Genomic DNA, 18492 nt, shown 5'->3' on the forward strand with positions numbered 1-18492 from the left:
AGAATTACCATATTATTTGTTAATATAAATTCCACTGTCAGATCTACCTCGTCTTCGCTGAAAAAACACATACAGAATAATCGAGCACACAGACCCGTGAAGCCGCGCGGTTTCAATGGTAATACTGATATGGTAGAAATATTAGAAATACTGCCGTTAGAAGTAGGCTTATTAAAACACCATAACATTCCCGAATACAGTCCATGTTCCTACCTGATGCAGGACTCCTGGGTCTGGTTTCAGTGAATCCGAGTATTTGAATTTTATTGGCCCTAACAGTAAGTGAACACACCCTGAGCAATGTTCAGTTGATAACACGCTCATAAACCTGAGCTTCAGTCTGTTCAGCATGTAACGCCACACCTTGTTCCACAACGCTTGTGTTAAACCACACAAAGACTCACCTTGCTTGAATGAGTCTTTCTAAATTGTGGTCCGAACTAGAATTAATACTTCAGTGCGCGACATTTTACCACCTCCAGAGAGGAATCATAACCCGCATCCTGGTTCCGTTCGGTTGGTGCCGTCGCTTTGAGTTATTGTTCACCTTGGGACCAGTTTATTGTCAGATTATAAACTCCAGCGACAGCTCAGGGCAAAGATCGCTGTGGGTTTATTGCACAGAGTGAGCAGAAGCAAGGGCGCTCTCAACTCTGATGAAATATTATGCATTTGGAATAATGTTCTCTTTTGATCAGCGGACATTCCCTTTCTCCAGATTTAATTGGGCCCCCTTAGCCCGGACCTGCACTGATTTTAAGTTGGCCCATTGAAAAGCCATCTTTAACAGTTGTCCGCAGTTGTAAACTTCGGGTAATGGGCAATGGGGAGGAGCTGTGGCGAGATTACCATCTCCCAGAGATAACTACCGGTCAAAGTCGACAGCATGATATGGATGCCCTTCTCCTTCAGTGTATTTTTCACTTACTGGAAGCAAATTGCAGGATCACAGCGCCATCATTTGCATTTCAGACCATTTCCCGCTGGTGAATTTGCCTGATATCGCATTTACTTTGCACGTAAATCAATCGTTTTCCATCACTGAGCGATGGAAAAACTCGAAACATTAAATTCACGGCCAAATAAATTCTCTTATTTGGCGGAGGTTCTTGCTGGCATATTGAATTAATAGCAGGATATTCGGATATTTTTATTTGAAGAAAGAACAAGCAGGATAGAGAGAGGTGAATACGTTCATGTTGGGTACTTGGATTTTCGAAAGGCCTGTGACAAGGTGCCACACTTGAGGCCTCTAAGCAAGCTAGGAGACCATGGTATTACAGGAAAGATTCCAGCATTGATAAATCAGTGCCTGATTGGAAGGAGGTCTTATGGAAATGCAGCTTCCCTGGAGGTGGAGGAAAGAGGTGGAAGAGGCAGTGGGAAGACATGGTTTGTCGGCTCTGAGAACGAGTTGAATGTACCATAACCTTCAGACTGAATCAGAAAAACATTCTGAGGTAATTGGAAATGTCAGAAGCAGGGAAGATGTGATCACATGTGTTGAAGGCAGGGGTTGTGTCTCCATCAGACCCTCAGTGAGATGGTTCAAGTTACAATGTGCAGGGAAATGTGCAGATGAAAGCATAGTGTTTCGGGGCAGGTTTAAATCACTGATTCTGACACAATGAGAGGGTTAGTTTTGCTGTAAGGAAACGACATTAATGGAAGAAGACTAAGGAACTTCATCAATTGCCAGTTGTTTAGCTGAAGTGTTCAATCTGTATGTTTTCTTGACAGAAACAGATATTCGCAGTGGTAACAAATGGGTTCAGTCTGGTTTATTTCAAATTGGAGAGGGGTGTGGAGTTTTGAAATCAATGCCTTGTGGTGCCACCATCTTTAATTCAGCGTGTTCGGAGCGGTGGATCACACAGCACGGGAACAGCCTTTGGCCGGCCTTACCTGTTCTGACCACCCACTCACTGTCTACACTGGTCCCATTTATCAGCACTTGGTTCATATCCGACTGTCTCTCGGCAGTTTCAATGCTCATCAGGATTATTCCCTGGATCACGTCTTGAATGACGGATCAACATGAGGTACTAGCCAGTTCTCTTGGAGTTTGCTTGTGGCTAGGCAGGTCACAAGTGTATTGGTCAAGGCCCCAGCAATCTCTTCACTTGCCTCTCTTTGTAACGTGGGGTATATCCCATCAGGGCCTGGAGACTTATACGCCTTAATCCATTCTAAGAGACCCAAAACTGTCTCCTCCCTTACTTCAAAATGCCTGTGCATACTTGTACTCTCCGCACTGATCTCCCTATCCTCCTTGTCTTACTTCTTGGTAACTACTGGTGTAAGTTACTCATTAAGAACCTCGCACACATTCTCGAGGGCTCTGTTTGATTCGACCTTCCTGAGCTTTACATAATTCTCCCTTTTCCTGCTTGTCTAAATTCATCACTTCTCACGATATTTAAGGTTCCCTGACGCTGCCAATCTTGACATTTCGTCATACTGGAATATACCCGTCCTATACTCCGTGCTAGATGGATAAAATCACCCTCCACATGTCAGATGTGGACTTGCCAGAAACAGTTGTCTCCCATTAACTCTCCATAGTTCTTGCTTAGTGAATTAGTAATTTACCCTGATCCAATTCTTTACTCTCCCGCAAAGTCTACATTTTCCTTCTCTATATCTCTCTTAAACTTAAGGAGTTCTGTCCAAACCGTTAACCTCCCAAATGGTCGGGTATCTAGCTAGCATAAATACCCAACATCAGTTTCTGCACAGCTCCTGTTTTTGTTGGACTATCTATACACTGATTTAAGATGAAATCCTAGATAGAAAAAATAGTCGAAGCTAATGAATCGGGCAGCTTTTAATAATCAAAAGAAGGCAATTAAAAAAGGAATAAGCAGAGAAAAGGTGAAATATAAAGGCAAGCTAGCTAATAATACAAAATGATACAAAACTAATCATAATGAAGCACAGTAACCCTGTAAGACGCTGTATTAGTTAATTTTCACCTTAGTGAAAATTCCTAGAAGGATGGGGGTGTTACGAAGGATGAACAACTCTGATGGGCAGATGGGTACAGAGTTGCCCATGTCCCCCCCCCCTTTGGAGAATCACAAACCGTTACTGTTGCTATGCTGCTAATGAGAGAGAAAGATGTAAGAGAAAACATGCTGGAATTGGAACATCTGCTGCAGATAAGAGAGAGATAAAGCAGGGGAGTGAGACTTGTTGATCCACCATATTATGACTTCTGAAAGACTTATGGCTTCTGAGAGGGTTGTTTATCTTGTACCATTCTGTTCATTAAAATTCCTCAGTGAACAGCCGGAGTGGGCTGGTTTGATGGACACAGCCATTCAAAATTGATGGACAACTGAGACCCTGTGAGTAGGGATAAAAGTGAGGTCTGAGGAGACACCCTTCAGACACATCAGGAGACACACTATTGAGCACTGCTTGAGTGTTGGAACCCACATGAAGGTGTGGGGCATCGGAGACCGATCAAAGTGATTGGTCAGTTTAACTCTCGGTGTTATAGCAGGGCCGGTGGGGGCTTGTGTGTGTGTCCACTCATGCCAGAGTGACGAGTCCACCACAGAAGAACGGTCTAGCTGAAGGACAGAGGGGTCATACCTGAATGGCCACAGCACATCGACGGATCAAGAACGTAAAGGAAGGTTTGCCTGCCTGTAGCTATTACATCTTGCTCGCTCTCTCTCTCTCTCTCTCTCTCTCTCTCTCTCTCTCTCTCTCTCTCTCTCTCTCTCTCTCTCTCTCTCTCCAACAATTACAACACAACGACCAACATCTACCTCAGCACGTATGAACTGAACTGAACTTTATATTGACATATGGCAATTAATTATCCACTACACATTGATACGGCTTGTTTATTATTGATTATTATGATACCCACACTTTTAGGTTTAGTATTGCTAACGTGTATTATCTATATATTTGCAACATTGATATTGATTTGTGTATTTTACTAATAAACACTGTTTGAAAATAGTACCACCAGACTCCAACGGATACTTCTTTCCCTGCTCGTTACGTACCCATTTACAGGGTACGTAACAAATTGGGGGCTCGTCCGGGATTTGATTACGAATTTGGTGGGCCAGTGAATCGGGCTATAAGTCCATTATCTGATCTGGTTGCGTGGGTAACCAGACGGGAAACCAGCAGAGATGGAAATAGACAAATTTATAATTGGCAAATTTATAAAGAACCCGACTTTGGGGGCATTGGAGAATGCCAGGAATGTTGAATTGATGATTGTTGCGAGACGATTAAATCCTCGGCGGTGAAATCCTCGATGAGAAAGTGGGAGATACAGAGGGCCATAGCCCAGCATTGTATATCCAAGGCTGTGTTCGCTCCAGATGCACTGAACCTGTTCCCTGAGAAGAAACCAGTTGATGGGGCGGCTCAGTTAGAGATGGAAAAAATAAGGTTGGAAATGGAGAAGAGGAAAATGGAGTATGAGATCCTGCTAAAGGAGTTGGAGGCGAAAAGGGAGAAAGAAAGAGCTGAGTTGGTTGAGAAGGAGAAGCAGAGGCAGCATGAACTTCAGATGAGACAGCTGGAAGCAGAAGAGAAAGAAAGGAAAGCTGAAAGGAGGAAAGAGGAAGCTGAAAGGAAGATGGAGGAGGAAAAGAAACAACGGTAGTTTGAGAGGGAGAGATGGCAACATGTGGGTAGCGGGGCAGACCGATCGGAGAAGTTTAATGTTAGTAGGGAGTTTAGGTTAGTACCTCCGTTCGAAGAGACGGACGTTGATAGTTACTTCTTGCATTTTGAAAAGGTGGCCGTGAATCAGAAGTGTTCCAGAGATCAGTGGGTGGCGTTGTTACAAAGTGTATTAAAAGGAAAGGCTCAACGGGCATATGCGGCATTGTCCATGGAAGAGTCTGAGGATTATGAGGAAGTAAAACAGGCTATCCTTCGGGCCTACGAGTTGGTACCTGAAGCGTATAGACAAAACTTCAGAGATTTAAAGAAACTGTGGAATCAGACGTATACAGAGTTTGCCTACGAGAAGGGTGTGCTCTTGGATCGCTGGTGCGCTGCAGAAAGGGTGGAGGAGGATTTCTATCGTTTAAGAGAGCTAATTCTGATTGAAGAATTTAAAGGTTGTGTTTCGGATAATATCCGGACGTATCTGAACGAGAAGTCGAATAAGTCTATAACGGAATTTGCCAGTTTAGCAGATGAATATGCCCTAACACACAAGACAAAGTTTCCCCCAAATAAGAGTTACCAGAAAGGCAGTAGTGACCGTAGAGAAAGTCCACCGGCTAAGGTAGAGAATAAGCCGGGAGCTAGTGGTAAAGGTAAGGAGGTGGACAAGCAGGCTGGCAGGAAGTTTCCTGGCATGACCTGTTATAATTGTGGAAATGTTGGTCATATTGCATCTAAGTGCTTTGCTCCGAAGAAGGAGAAAGGAAAAGGGAAAACAGCAATCCCTACAGGTTGCATTGAGTCGATCAGCAGATCAACGAGGAAGGTAAAGGTAGATAGACTACGAGAGGGCCGTGAGAAATTTATTTCGGAAGGGACTGTGTCTGTGAAAGAAGGAGAAACCACAGTTCCAATGAGAATCTGGAGAGATACTGGGGCTGACCAGTCATTGATCCTACGTGAGGTGCTAGATTTCGGTCCTGAAACCGGAGAGGTGGTATTAAGAGGCATAGGAAAAGGGACAGAAGCTGTACCTTTGCACAGGATCATTTTAAAATGTGACCTGGTATCTGGACCTGTTGAAGTAGGGGTGCGGTGAGAATAACCGAGAGACGGCGTGGACGTCCTTCTTGGTAATGATTTAGCAGGTGGCGACGTGTGTTCAGCAGTGAAGCTGACAAGCAAGCCTGTGAGTGCTGAGTACCCGCCCCTAGATTCTAAGATCTATCCCGCATGCGCAATCACTCGCAGCATGTCGAGAAATGCGGCTGAGAAAGAATACAGTTTAAATGAGTCCACTGTTGATTTGGCTGAGACGTTTTTAGCGACCCTTTACCTAGAGGGGTTAGGGGATGGTAAAGCGGAGAATAGGGAGGTGAAAGAAGGTAAAAGAGAGGAGGTAGATTTACCCTTAGCCAAGAGGGAATTTATAGAGGCACAGAGTAAGGATGAGAAACAGATGAGGCAGTTAGAAGGTCCAGAGTTGGACACGGATGATCTGTCTGGCTTGACAGAACTGTTTGAAGATGTTGAAAAATTTAAATGTGTTCCCGATAATGATGTAAGGGCTGTCCTAGATGAAAAGGATGCCATCACCTTGAAGGAGTCTGCTGGGTTAGCAGATGAAGTTGTTTTAACCGGCAGGGTTGAGTTTACTGCGGATGGGAGTTGCCCAGAGAGTAACTGGGAGGATCAGGGGAACTTACAATTTGAAAAGGGGACTGGTATTGGAAGCCTAGAAGAGGCAGATGTACAGTTTGCTTGTGTTCAGGTTGTTGAAGTGCCTGTGGAGTCAGAGGATACTGAACCTAGTGTTGAAGATCAGAAAAAGTCTGAGGTATCTGATTTAGTTGAAAAGGAATGCAGTCCTTTTGGGTCAGATGGACTTGGTTTAGTGAAGAAGGGGTTAACCTTGGTACCAGTGGAAAGTGAGAATTCTCAGTTGTTTATATTAAAAGGTGTGTTAAAAGTTAGTGAGGAGATGAAAGCTGGTGATATGAACAATATTGAAGGAGAAGGGAAAGATGTTGTTCCTAAATTGAATAAAGAAAATTTAAAGTCTGGATTGGTTTTAGAAGCAGTAACCAAGCTGAAGGAAAAATGGCTTGTTAACAAGGTGCCTGTGAATCAATTACAGTTTGTTTTGGAATTTAAAGTTAAACAATTGCCTGATGTAATTCAAGGAGGTGATTTGGAGGGACAGAACCAAAAGTGTTGTTTTGACGAAGAGGGATGTTAAACTGAAAACTAATAGAATAAAGGGTCCTGAAATAGAATTAATGACTTGCTCAAAAAATAAAGAATTGTGTGGAAGTTCAGAGAATGGGCTAAGTTTGGAAAACATTGGTGATAAGATAACTCCTATGAAAGGAGTATGTGAAGGCCTATTCCACACTGGTGAGCAAGCTAACCATGTGAGAGTTAAGTAGAAAAGGGGCAAAGGTTGACAAGGTGCCACGTTGAATGGCAGGATCTGGTTTTGAGGGAATTTGACAAAGCATGTGAATAATCAAGACAACACCATGGAATATTGACTGTTGGGTTTGCAAGTAAAATGGAGATTGGTATTTGCACAAACTGCTGTAATGTACCACAGTATAGTTACACATGCATTGGTTGACATTTTGTATTGTGCACTTGGGCTAGGATCACAGCCCTTTGGTATTTTGTTTTTGCTGACGAAAAGAAAGGAGGTGGGCGGTTGTTGGATTGGAGTCTGATGCTACAGGAATTTGATGTTGAGATACAACATATTAAAGTTGATGCTAAGTTAAATGTATAATTGTATTACCTTTGCAGTTAAGAACACTTCTGTATTTTTGATAAACTCTGTAATCCTGTAAGACGCTGTATTCGTTAATTTTCACAGTGAAAATTCTCAGAAGAATGGGGGTGTTACGAAGGATGAACAGCTCTGATGGGCAGAAGGGTGCAGAGTTGCCCATGCACCCCCCCCCCCCTTGGAGTATCACAAACCGTTTTTGTTGCTATGCTGCTAATGAGAGAGAAAGATGTAAGAGAAAACATGCTGGAATTAGAACATCTGCTGCAGATAAGAGAGAGATAAAGCAGGGGAGTGAGACTTGTTTATCCACCATATTATGACTTCTGAAAGATTTATGGCTTCCGAGAGGGTTGTTTATCTTGTACCATTCTGTTCATTAAAATTCCTCAGTGGACAGCCGGAGTGGTTTGGTTTGATGGGCACAGCCATTCAAAATTGATGGACAACTGAGACCCTGTGAGTAGGGATAAAAGTGAGGTCTGGGTAGACACTCTAATGAGCGCTGCTTGAGTGTTGGAACCCACGTGAAGTTGTGGGGCATCGGAAACCGAACAAAGGGATCTGTCAGTTTAACTCACCGTGTTATAGCCGGGCCGGTGGGGGCTTGTGTGTGTGTCCACTCATGCCAGAGTGACGAGTCCACCACAGAAGTACGGTCTAGCTGAAGGACAGAGGGGTCATAGCTGAATGGCCACAACAAATCGGCGGATCAAGAACGCAAAGGAAGGTTTGCCTGCCTGTAGCTGTTACATCTTGCTCGCTCTCTCTCGCTCTCTCTCTCCAACAATTACAACACAACGAACAACATCTACCTCAGCACGTATGAACTGAACTGAACTTTATATTCACATATGGCAATTCATTATCCATTAGACATTGATAGAGCTTGATTATTTTTGATTATTTTTATACCCACACTTTTAGGTTTAGTATTGCTAACATGTATCATATATATATATTTGCATTATTGATATTGATTTGTGTATTTTCCTAATAAAAACTGTTTGAATATAGTACCACCAGACTCCAAAGGATACTTCCTTTTCTGCTGGTTAGACACCTAGTTACTGGGTACGTAACAAATTGGGGGCTCGTCCGGGATTATAAAATCAAATTGGGGGTCCAGTGAATTGAGCTATAAGTCCATTATCTGATCTGGTTGCGTAGGTAACCAGACGGGAACCAGAAAAGATGGAAATAGACAAATCTATAAAGAACTCGACTTTGGGGGCATTGGAGAATGCCAGGAAGGTGGAATTGGTGAGTGTTGCGAGACGATTAACTCTCGGCGGTGAAATCGTCGATGAGAAAGTGGGAGATTCAGAGGGCCATAGCCCAGCATTATATATCCAAGGCTGTGTTCGCGCCTGATGCATTGAACCTGTTTCCTGAGAAGAAACCAGTCGATGGGGCGGCTCAGTTAGAGATGGAAAAAATAAGGTTGGAGATGGAGAAGAGGAAAATGGAGTATGAGATCCTGCTAAAGGAGTTGGAGGCGAAAAGGGAGAAAGAAAGAGCTGAGTTGGTTGTGAAGGAGAAGCAGAGGCAGCATGAACTTCAGATGAGGCAGCTGGAAGCCTAGGAGGAAGAAAGGAAAGCTGAAAGGAGGAAAGAGGAAGCTGAAAGGAGGATGGAGGAGGAAGAGAAACAATGGCAGTTCGAGAGGGAGAGATGGCAACATCTGGGTAGCGGGGCAGACTGAGCGGAGAAGTTTAATGTTAGTAGCGAGTTTAGGTTAGTATCTCCGTTCGAGGAGACGGACGTTGATAGTTACTTCTTGTATTTTAAAAAGGTGGTCGTGAATCAGAAGTGGCCCAGAGATCAGTGGGTGGCGTTGTTACAAAGTGTATTAAAAGCAAAGGCTCAACGGGCATATGCGGCATTCTCCATGGAAGAGTCTGAGGATTATGAGGAAGTAAAACAGGCTATCCTTCGGGCCTACAAATCAGAGATTTAAAGAAACTGTGGAATCAGACGTATGCAGAGTTTGCCTATGAGAAGGGTGTGCTCTTGGATCGCTGGTGCGCTGCAGAATGGGTGGAGGAGGATTTCTATCGTTTAAGAGAGTTAATTCTGATTGAAGAATTGAAAGGTTGTGTTTCGGATAATATCCGGACGTATCTGAACGAGAAGTCGAATAAGTCTATAACGGAATTTGCCAGTTTAGCAGATGAATATGCCCTAAACCACAAGACAAAGCTTCCCCCAAATAAGAGTTAGCAGAAAGGCAGTGGGGACGGTAGAGAAAGTCCACCGGCTAAGGTAGAGAATAAGCCGGGAGCTAGTGGTGAAGGTAAGGAGGAGGACAAGCAGGCTGGCAGGAAGGTTCCTGGTTTGATCTGTTATAATTGTGGAAAGGTTGGTCATATTGCATCAAAGTGCTTTGCTCTGAAGTAGGAGGCAGGAAAAGGGAATACGGCAGTCCCTACAGGGTGTATTGAGTCGATCAGCAGATCAACGAGGAAGGCAAAGTTAGATAGAGTACGAGAGGACCGTCAGAAATTTATTTCTGAAGGGACGGTGCCTGTGAAAGAAGGGGAAACCCCAGTTCCACTGAGATTCTGGAGGGATACTGGGGCTGACCAGTCAGTGATCCTAAGTAAGGTGCTAGATTTCGGTCCTGAAACTGGAGAGGTGGCATTAAGAGACATAGGAAAAGGGACAGAAGTTGTACCTTTGCACAGGATCATTTTAAAATGTGACCTGGTATCTGGACCAGTTGAAATAGGGGTGTGGTCAGAATTACCGAGAGACGGCGTGGACGACCTTCTTGGTAATGATTCAGCAGGTGGTGACGTGTGAGCAGCAGTGAAACTGACAAGTAAGCCTGTGAGTGTTGAGGACCCGCCCCTAGATTCTAAGATCTATACCATATGCGCAATCATTCGCAGCATCTCGAGAAAGGCAGCTGAGAAAGAGGACAGTTTAAATGAGTCCAGTGTTGATTTGGCTGAGCTGTTTTTACCGACCCTGTACCAAGAGGGGTTAGGGGATGGTAAAGCGGAGAACAGGGAGGTGAAAGAGAATAAAGGACTGGAGGTAGACATACCCTTAGCAAGGAGAGAATTTATAAAGGAGCAAGGACGTGACAAGGAGCTTGTGGCATTGAGAGAGTCAGTTCTTTCTGAGACAGAACTGGATAAAGAACCAGAGGGCTACTACCTGAAGGACGGAGTATTGATGAGGAAGTGGAGGCTGCCCACGGTGCCAGACGATGAGGACTGGGCGGTTGTACATCAGGTGGTAATACCGAAGGGGCATCGGGATAAAATTTTGAACTTAGATCACAAGGGACATCTATGTGGCATTTGGGAGTAAGAAAGACTGTGGATAGGGTTATGAAAGATTTCTGTTGGCCAAAAATGAGGAAGGATATAGCTGATTATTGTAAAAGGTGCCATACGTGTCCGTTAGTAGGAAAGCCGAACCAGGTTATCCCTAAGGCACCTCTCAGACCGACACCCGCTTTTGAGGAACCTATCTCCCGAATCATTGTGGATTTTGTGGGTCCTTTGCCCAGAACAGCGAGTGGGCGGCAGTACGTCATGACCATGATGTGTGCCGCTACACGATATCCAAAGGCTGTGCCTTTGCGGAATATGAGGACCCCTGCGGTGGTGAAGGCCCTCATTAAATTCTTTTCCACAGTGGGGCTACCTAAGGAAATACAGTCGGATCAGGGGAGTACATTTACATCCAGAGCATTTCAGCAAATGATAACACAGATGGGAGTTAAACAAATTTTAGCGTCTCCATACCACCCGGAATCTCAAGGAGCTTTGGAAAGATTCCACGCTACACTAAAGACCATGAGTAAAACTTATTGTCAGGAAAACGTTCGAGACTGGGATGATGCATTACCACTTCTGTTATTTGCAGTAAGGGATACGGTTCAGGAATCTCTGGGTTTCAGTCCGTTTGAGCTCGTTTTTGGTCACAGGCCCAGAGGACCTTTAACCCTACTTACAGAGAAGTGGTCCAGCCCGAAAGTTCAAGTCAGTGTGATTGACTATGTTTTAAAATTCCAGGAAAGACTCCATAAGGTATGCGCCTTGGCAAAGGAAAATTTAAAAGACTCCCAGACGAGAATGAAACAATGGTATGACAAACATACCCGAGAGCAAGAATTTCACGTGGGCGATAAGGTCTTGGTCCTATTCCCTGTAGTTACCAACCCCCTACAGGCAAGGTTTCAAGGGCCATACAAAGTAGTTAAGAAAACAGACTCGCTGAATTATGTGATTGAAACCCCTGATAGACGCAAGCCGAACCAGTGGGTTCATGTAAACCTGCTGAAAGGTTATCATGAAACGAACCCCGCGGTGGTCGGTGCAGTCACGGAAACTGATGAGGCAGAGAGGAGTGTTGAGGAGGAACCAAAGCGTTTTGAAAAGGTAAGTATAATACCCACCAGACTAGAGAACTCAGCTATTCTAGCCAACCTTGCTGATAGTCAATCACTTAGAGCCTGAACAAAAAGAGCAGTTAACACAGCTCATTAAACGGCATACAGATTTATGTCCAGATGTTCCAAGGAGGTGTAAAGGAACAGAGCATGATGTCGTCGTTACCTCGACCCAGACTATTAAACAATCCCCTTATCGGATGAATTTGCAAAAGAGCAAGCTAGTAGAAAAAGAAATTGAGCATATACTTGCTGTTGGTATAATTCGTGAATCCTCTTCTGCGTGGGCCTCTCCCTGCGTGGTAGTACCGAAACCGGACGGTAACCTAAGATTCTGTACCGATTACAGAAAGGTGAATGCTGTCACGCAGACAGATGCTTACCCTATCCCTAGGGTGGACGATTGCATTGATAAAATGGGGAAAGCGAGCTACATCACGAAGATTGACTTGTTAAAGGGATACTGGTGAGTCCCTTTAACGGACAGGGCTCGAGAAAGTTCGGCCTTTGTCACCCCATCAGGGTTTTACGAGGACAACGTCTTGCCGTTCGGAATGAAAAATGCACCAGGGACATTCCAGAGGATGATTGACATGGTGATAAAAGGGTTAACAAATACCAAGGCTTATATTGACGATGTGGTAGTTTGGAATGACACCTGGGATGAGCACATTGAGGCTGTAGAAAACCTGTTTAAAAGAATTTCTGCAGCCCACCTTACAGTGAACCTTGCAAAGAGTGAATTTGGTCATGCCACAATCACCTACTTGGGGTATGTGGTAGGAGAGGGGCAGTTGGCTACTGTGCAGGCAAAACTACAGGCTATTTCTGAGGTTCCTGTACCAACAAATAAAAGACCCTTGAGAAGATTTTTGGGCATGGTGGGGTGCTATCGAAGATTTTGTAAGAACCTTGCTGATATCGCCCTCCCGCTTACAAAACTCCGACGGAAGGAAGAAAAATTTGTGTGGAACAAATCTTGTCAGGATGCTTTTGACAAGTTAAAAACCATACTGTGCCATCACCCTGTGTTAAAGGCACCTGACTTGTTGGAACCTTTCTCCCTGGCGACTGATGCAAGTGATGAGGCTGCAGGGGCAGTCCTATTGCAGAAAGCAGGAGATGGAGTGGAACGCCCAGCAGCGTATTTCTCTCGGAAGTTCAAAGTGCAACAGAGGAATTACTCTACCGTAGAAAAAGAATTGTTGGCACTTGTTTTGGCAATACAACATTTTGCAGTGTACATTTGTTCACCACAAAGACCCTTAATTGTTTATACAGATCACAACCCTTTGGTATTCCTGGCTAACATGAAAAATAAAAACAAGAGATTACTAAGTTGGAGTCTGATGCTCGAAGAGTTTGATATTCAGATACAACATATTAAAGGAAGTGACAATGTAATCGCTGACTGCTTATCTAGATGCTAAGTTGAATGTATATCTGTATTGCTTTGTAGTTAAAAACACTTCTGTAATTCCGTAAGACGCTGTATTAGTTAATTTTCCCCTATGGTGAAAATTCCTAGAAGGATGGGGGGTGTTATGAAGGATGAACAACTCTGATGGGCAGAAGGTTACAGAGTTGCCTATGTTTCCCACCCCCCCCCCACCCCCATCCCCCCCGGGAGAATCACAAACTGCTACTGTTATGACGCTGCTAATGAGAGAGAAAGAGAGACAAAGGGAAAACATACTGGGACTGGAACATCTGTATCAGATAAGGGAGAGATAACACCGGGAGAGAGAGACTTGTTGACCCACCATATTATGACTCCTGAAAGACTTATGGCTCCGGAGAGGGCTGATTACTTGGTACCATTCCGTTCATTAAAATTCCCTCAGTGGACAGCCGGAGTGGGCTGGTTTGATGGGCTAAGCCATTCAAAACTGATTGACACCTGAGACACCGTGAGTGGGGATAAACGTGAGGTCTGGGGAGACACCCCTCAGACACACCAGGAGACACACTAGTGAGCACTGCTTGAGTGTTGGAACCCACGTGAAGCTGTGGGGCATCGGGGACCGAACAAAGGATCGGTCAGTTTAACTCACAGTGTTATAGCAGGGCCGGTGGGGGCTTGTGTGTGTGTCCGCCCCTGCCTGTGTGACGGGTGCACCACAGAAGAACGGTCTAGCTGAAGGACAGAGGGGTCATACCTGAATGGCCACAACACATCGATGGATCAAGACCGTAAAGGAAGGTATGCCTGGCAATAGCTGTCACTGTTTGCTCTCTCTCTCTCTCTCTCTCTCTCTCTCTCTCATCTCTCTCTCTCTCTCTCTCTCTCTCTCTCTCTCTCTCTCTCTCTCTCTCTCTCTCTCTCTCTCTCTCTCTCTCTCTCTCTCTCTCTCTCTCTCTCTCTCTCTCCTCTCTCTCTCTCTCTCTCTCTCTCTCTCTCTCCTCTCTCTCTCTCTCTCTCTCTCTCTCTCCCGATTAAAACACAAGAACCAATAACTACCTCAGCACGTATGAACTGAACTGAACTTTATATTCACAAATGACAATTCATTATCCCTTAGGCATCGATAGAGTTTGTTTATTATTGATTATTATTATACCCACACATTTAGGTTTAGTATTTGCTAACGTGCATTATCTATATATTTGCATTGTTGATATTGATTCGTATATGTTACTAATAAAGACTGTTTGAAAATAGTACCATCAGACTCCAACGGATTCTTCTATCTTTGCTGGTCCGACACCCAGTTACGGGGTACGAATATCAAAGATCCCAATTTGTAGCCTCACGGCACACCGCTAATTACTCGCCTCCATTGCGAGGAGAAACCTTCAACCAGCACTCTTTGCTTGCTACCTTGAAGCTAATTTTGAATACATCCAATTTGCTCTCTCTGAACAGCATGGGACCTAATCATCGGGGCCAAGCTGTCATGTGACACTTTGTCAAAGGCTTTACTGAAGTCCCATGCACAACATCCATGGGAACATAACTTTGAATTTCCACCTCTGCTTAATGTCACGTTCACAGGTTCTGACAATGTAATTAGCAGAAAAGTACTTGATGAGGCCAAGGTATGTCAATGTAAATTATGGGTTGCCATGTGCTTGTGAGGACTGAATAAAATGCAGTGTTGGGATATTTTGCTTTATAAATGGTCTGTTCTCAGCAGAGGCCTACGCGACGATATATTCGAGGGTAGGTATACCTCTGCAGATTGCAATAGCCAATGGGATCAAGGGCATGTTGCTGCAGTTCATGGTAACTCCACCTTTCTACAATCACTACAGTACGACGCACTTGCGGCCTCTTATAAAAGTAGGAAGTTGTCAACGCATTTTAAGATGATTATAACTTAACAAGGAAACATCTGAACTAACCAAAAGCTACTTCAGATGATGCAGGACCTTCAAATTAGCAAAGACTGAGAGAATGTGAGTGACTGTAAAGAGTTGGGCTTCTGAAAGCACTTTACCGGATCTTTAGTGATTGGAGAGGCAACTGGTAACTCTGGGCACATTCAGTCCATTCCACCTATTAAGTACCTACCTTGGTACAGGTAAGTGATGTCTAAAGGACCAGTGTTTGACTAAATGAGACTCACCAAACTTTCTCCTGACTGAATTAATGGAAACTCTGAGTCAGAAGAGTTCCTCTCCTGTTGATGCTGTCAATCCTCGGGCTGGTTCATTGTTGCTGCCCCGTCGTCTTCAGTTGTGGTTTGCTTCCAGTCGTGGACTTTTCTTCCAATAAATCTCTCACCGCAGGTCTACCTTTAACCAGAGAGATAATGAAGCACATTAACAATGCAAATGAGAGCAAAACGTTTCTGCTCAATGTTCCAAAAGCGAATCTCGCTGAAATTTAAACGCTGAAGACAAATAAAAAGATATCATTGAACAAATCTGTAATTGTCCCTCACACGTCACAAATCCTCATACGGGATACGAAGGACTCATCATTCAGTCATGATAAGATATCAGAGCAGAATGAAGTGATTCAGTCCATCGAGTCTCCTCCATCATTCAATCATGGCTGATTTTTTTTCGCCCCAATGCCGTATTCCTGCGTCCTCTTATAAAGTGCTGGAAACTCGGTACATCAGATTGGATCTGTGGAACAAGGCACTGTGGAAGACCCAGTATCAGAACTGGGATTGTCCAAGATGCTGCGTGATATGCTGAACGCTTAATTTTGCAATTAGGTCCAGATGTCATCATTGCTCATACCTATAATAGGGGAGGTACTACACCCAATGTTCTTAAAAGGTAGTAAAAGTGATTATCTGGGCATTAATTGTGATATTTCGAGAAACGAAAAAGAAAAGCTCTTGAATTTATAGTAAATGGACCTTCTGTGTATTCGCTGCTCAACGTTATCTCTGTATTGTTAAGCACTTGAGCCTCGTTGCCTCACAGTACGCTCCTCGGTCAGGGCGAAATTTTATTAATTTTTCTTGCGTTAGTTCATTACTATTTCCTGGACACCAGAGAGGCTCCCAGTGAAACTCCCAGTTTCCCAGTTTCCCAGCTCCCAGAATCCCAGTTTTGTCCACTCTATTGACTTTTAACATCTCCTCTATAACAGGAAGCACGATAATGTACCATATTCAATCGTGATTAATATGCATAGAATGTAACGTGGTTCGGTCTCCAATATTCCCTCTAATTACTATTTTTGCAGCTACATGGATCAACCATTGCTCTGAGCCGGAAATTTTCACACGGACTGAGAAAAGCACAGCATCGTAGATGTGTCCTCTTTTGTAAAATGCATCTATGAATATTTAAGGATGAAGACAGGCAAGAGAAAAAAAAAACATTCTATTGATTTAATTAGTAACTAAAGGACAGGATAAAAATGCAGTACAGCAAAGAAAAACTTTCAGGTTTCATAAACGTTTATCCGACCGTGTTTAATTCCATCTGCGCTGCAACAAAGGCTCCGTTCGCGGGAGCATTTTGGTTCCGCAGACGCGCAGTTTAGAGGGAGCAGTGACGGGTCTCTCACTCCAGATTATCCCCACCTTATAACAGTGTTTTGTCCACTGCCTTGTCAGCGACAACCTGTTGTTACAAACATGCAAATCGTCATTCATCAGGCCCAGATCTCATCCGTGTTCGTATTCGAGATGGGTGAGGGTTTGCCTAAATGGGAAATGCACTAAAAGGCCTCTTTGTTAGGTACAACTCTATACCAGCTCATTAATGCGAATCTGTTAATCATCTGCCTGCAGCTCAAAGCATAAACACATGCAGGTACGGTCAACGAGTTCACTTGTTATCAGGCCAAACATCTGAATAGGAAATAAATGTGATGTAAGTGACGTTGACCGGAATATACACTGGAATTTAGAAGGATGAGAGGGGATCTGATTGAAACATATAAGATTATTAAGGGATTGGACACGCTAGAGGCAGGAAAATTGTTCCCGATGTTGGGGAGTTCAGAATCAGAGGCCACAGTTTAAGAATAAGGGGTAGGCCATTTAGAACAGAGTTGAGGAAAAACCTTTTCACCCAGAGAGTTGTGGATCTATGGAATGCTCTGCCTCAGAAGGCAGTCGAGGCCAATTATCTGGATGGTTTCAAGAAAGAGATAGATAGAGCTCTTAAAGATAGCGGAGGTAAGGGATATGGGTAGCAGGCAGGAACAGGGTACTGATGGTGGATTATCATCCATGATCACATTGAATGGCAGTGCTAGTTCGAAGGGCCGTACGGCCTACTCCTGCACCTATTGTCTATTGTCTCTTGACCGTGGAGTGATCGCTAGTGCCAGACCGGGTGGTCTGAGTGTTGCGGAAACTGATCAGCTACTTGGATTCTCACGTATAAATCTCTCGGTTTACTGAGAATGGACCGGAAACAAACCAAAGGAAAATCCAGTGAGCGGCAGCTCTAAAGGCCCCGTTAATGAGAGAGCTCAGTGAGATTGGCCAGACTGATTAAATCTGACAGGAAGGCAGCAAGAAATCTAGTAAGCTTGGGTTCCGACAGCGGCGTGCAAGAGAGCGTCACTGAACACATAACCTTGGATTTGGACGGGGTACAGCCGCAGTAAACCCCGAACATTCACTCAGTGTCACATCATTATGTACAGGGCTACATAAAAACGTGCCCCTGAGTGTAGACTTCCATACTTTTATTAACTGTCAGTGAGATTTATTACAGGAATTTTTATCCGAAATATCACTGCCAGATATACAATGTTTTTGCTAAAAAAAAAACAGTATAAAACACACATATCCGTTAATCCACGCAATCCTAAGGGACAATATTAAACTGGTAGAAACATTAGCATTACTGGGGTGACCAGTGGACGTAATAAAACATGACATTTCCCCAAAACCCTGTCCTTACCTGGTGCTGGACTCCTGATTCTGTTTCCAGCGAATCAGAACATCTGAATTTTATGGCCCTACCAGTAAGTGAACAGACTCTGAGCAATGTTCAGTTGATAACACGCTCATAAACCTGATCTTCAGCCTATTCAGCATGTAACGCCACACTCTGTTCCACAACTCTTGTGGTAAACCACATAAAAGCTTACTTTGCATGAACAAGTCACTCTTACAAGTGGTCTGAACCAGAATTAATACTACAGTGCAAGCGGTGCAGTAATTTCCTCTCCAGAATACTTGATTTGCTCTGGAGAGGAATCGCAACCCGCATCCTGGTCCCGGTT

This window comes from Hemitrygon akajei, unplaced genomic scaffold (assembly GCF_048418815.1).
Source record: "Hemitrygon akajei unplaced genomic scaffold, sHemAka1.3 Scf000076, whole genome shotgun sequence".
Lineage (NCBI taxonomy): Eukaryota > Metazoa > Chordata > Chondrichthyes > Myliobatiformes > Dasyatidae > Hemitrygon > Hemitrygon akajei.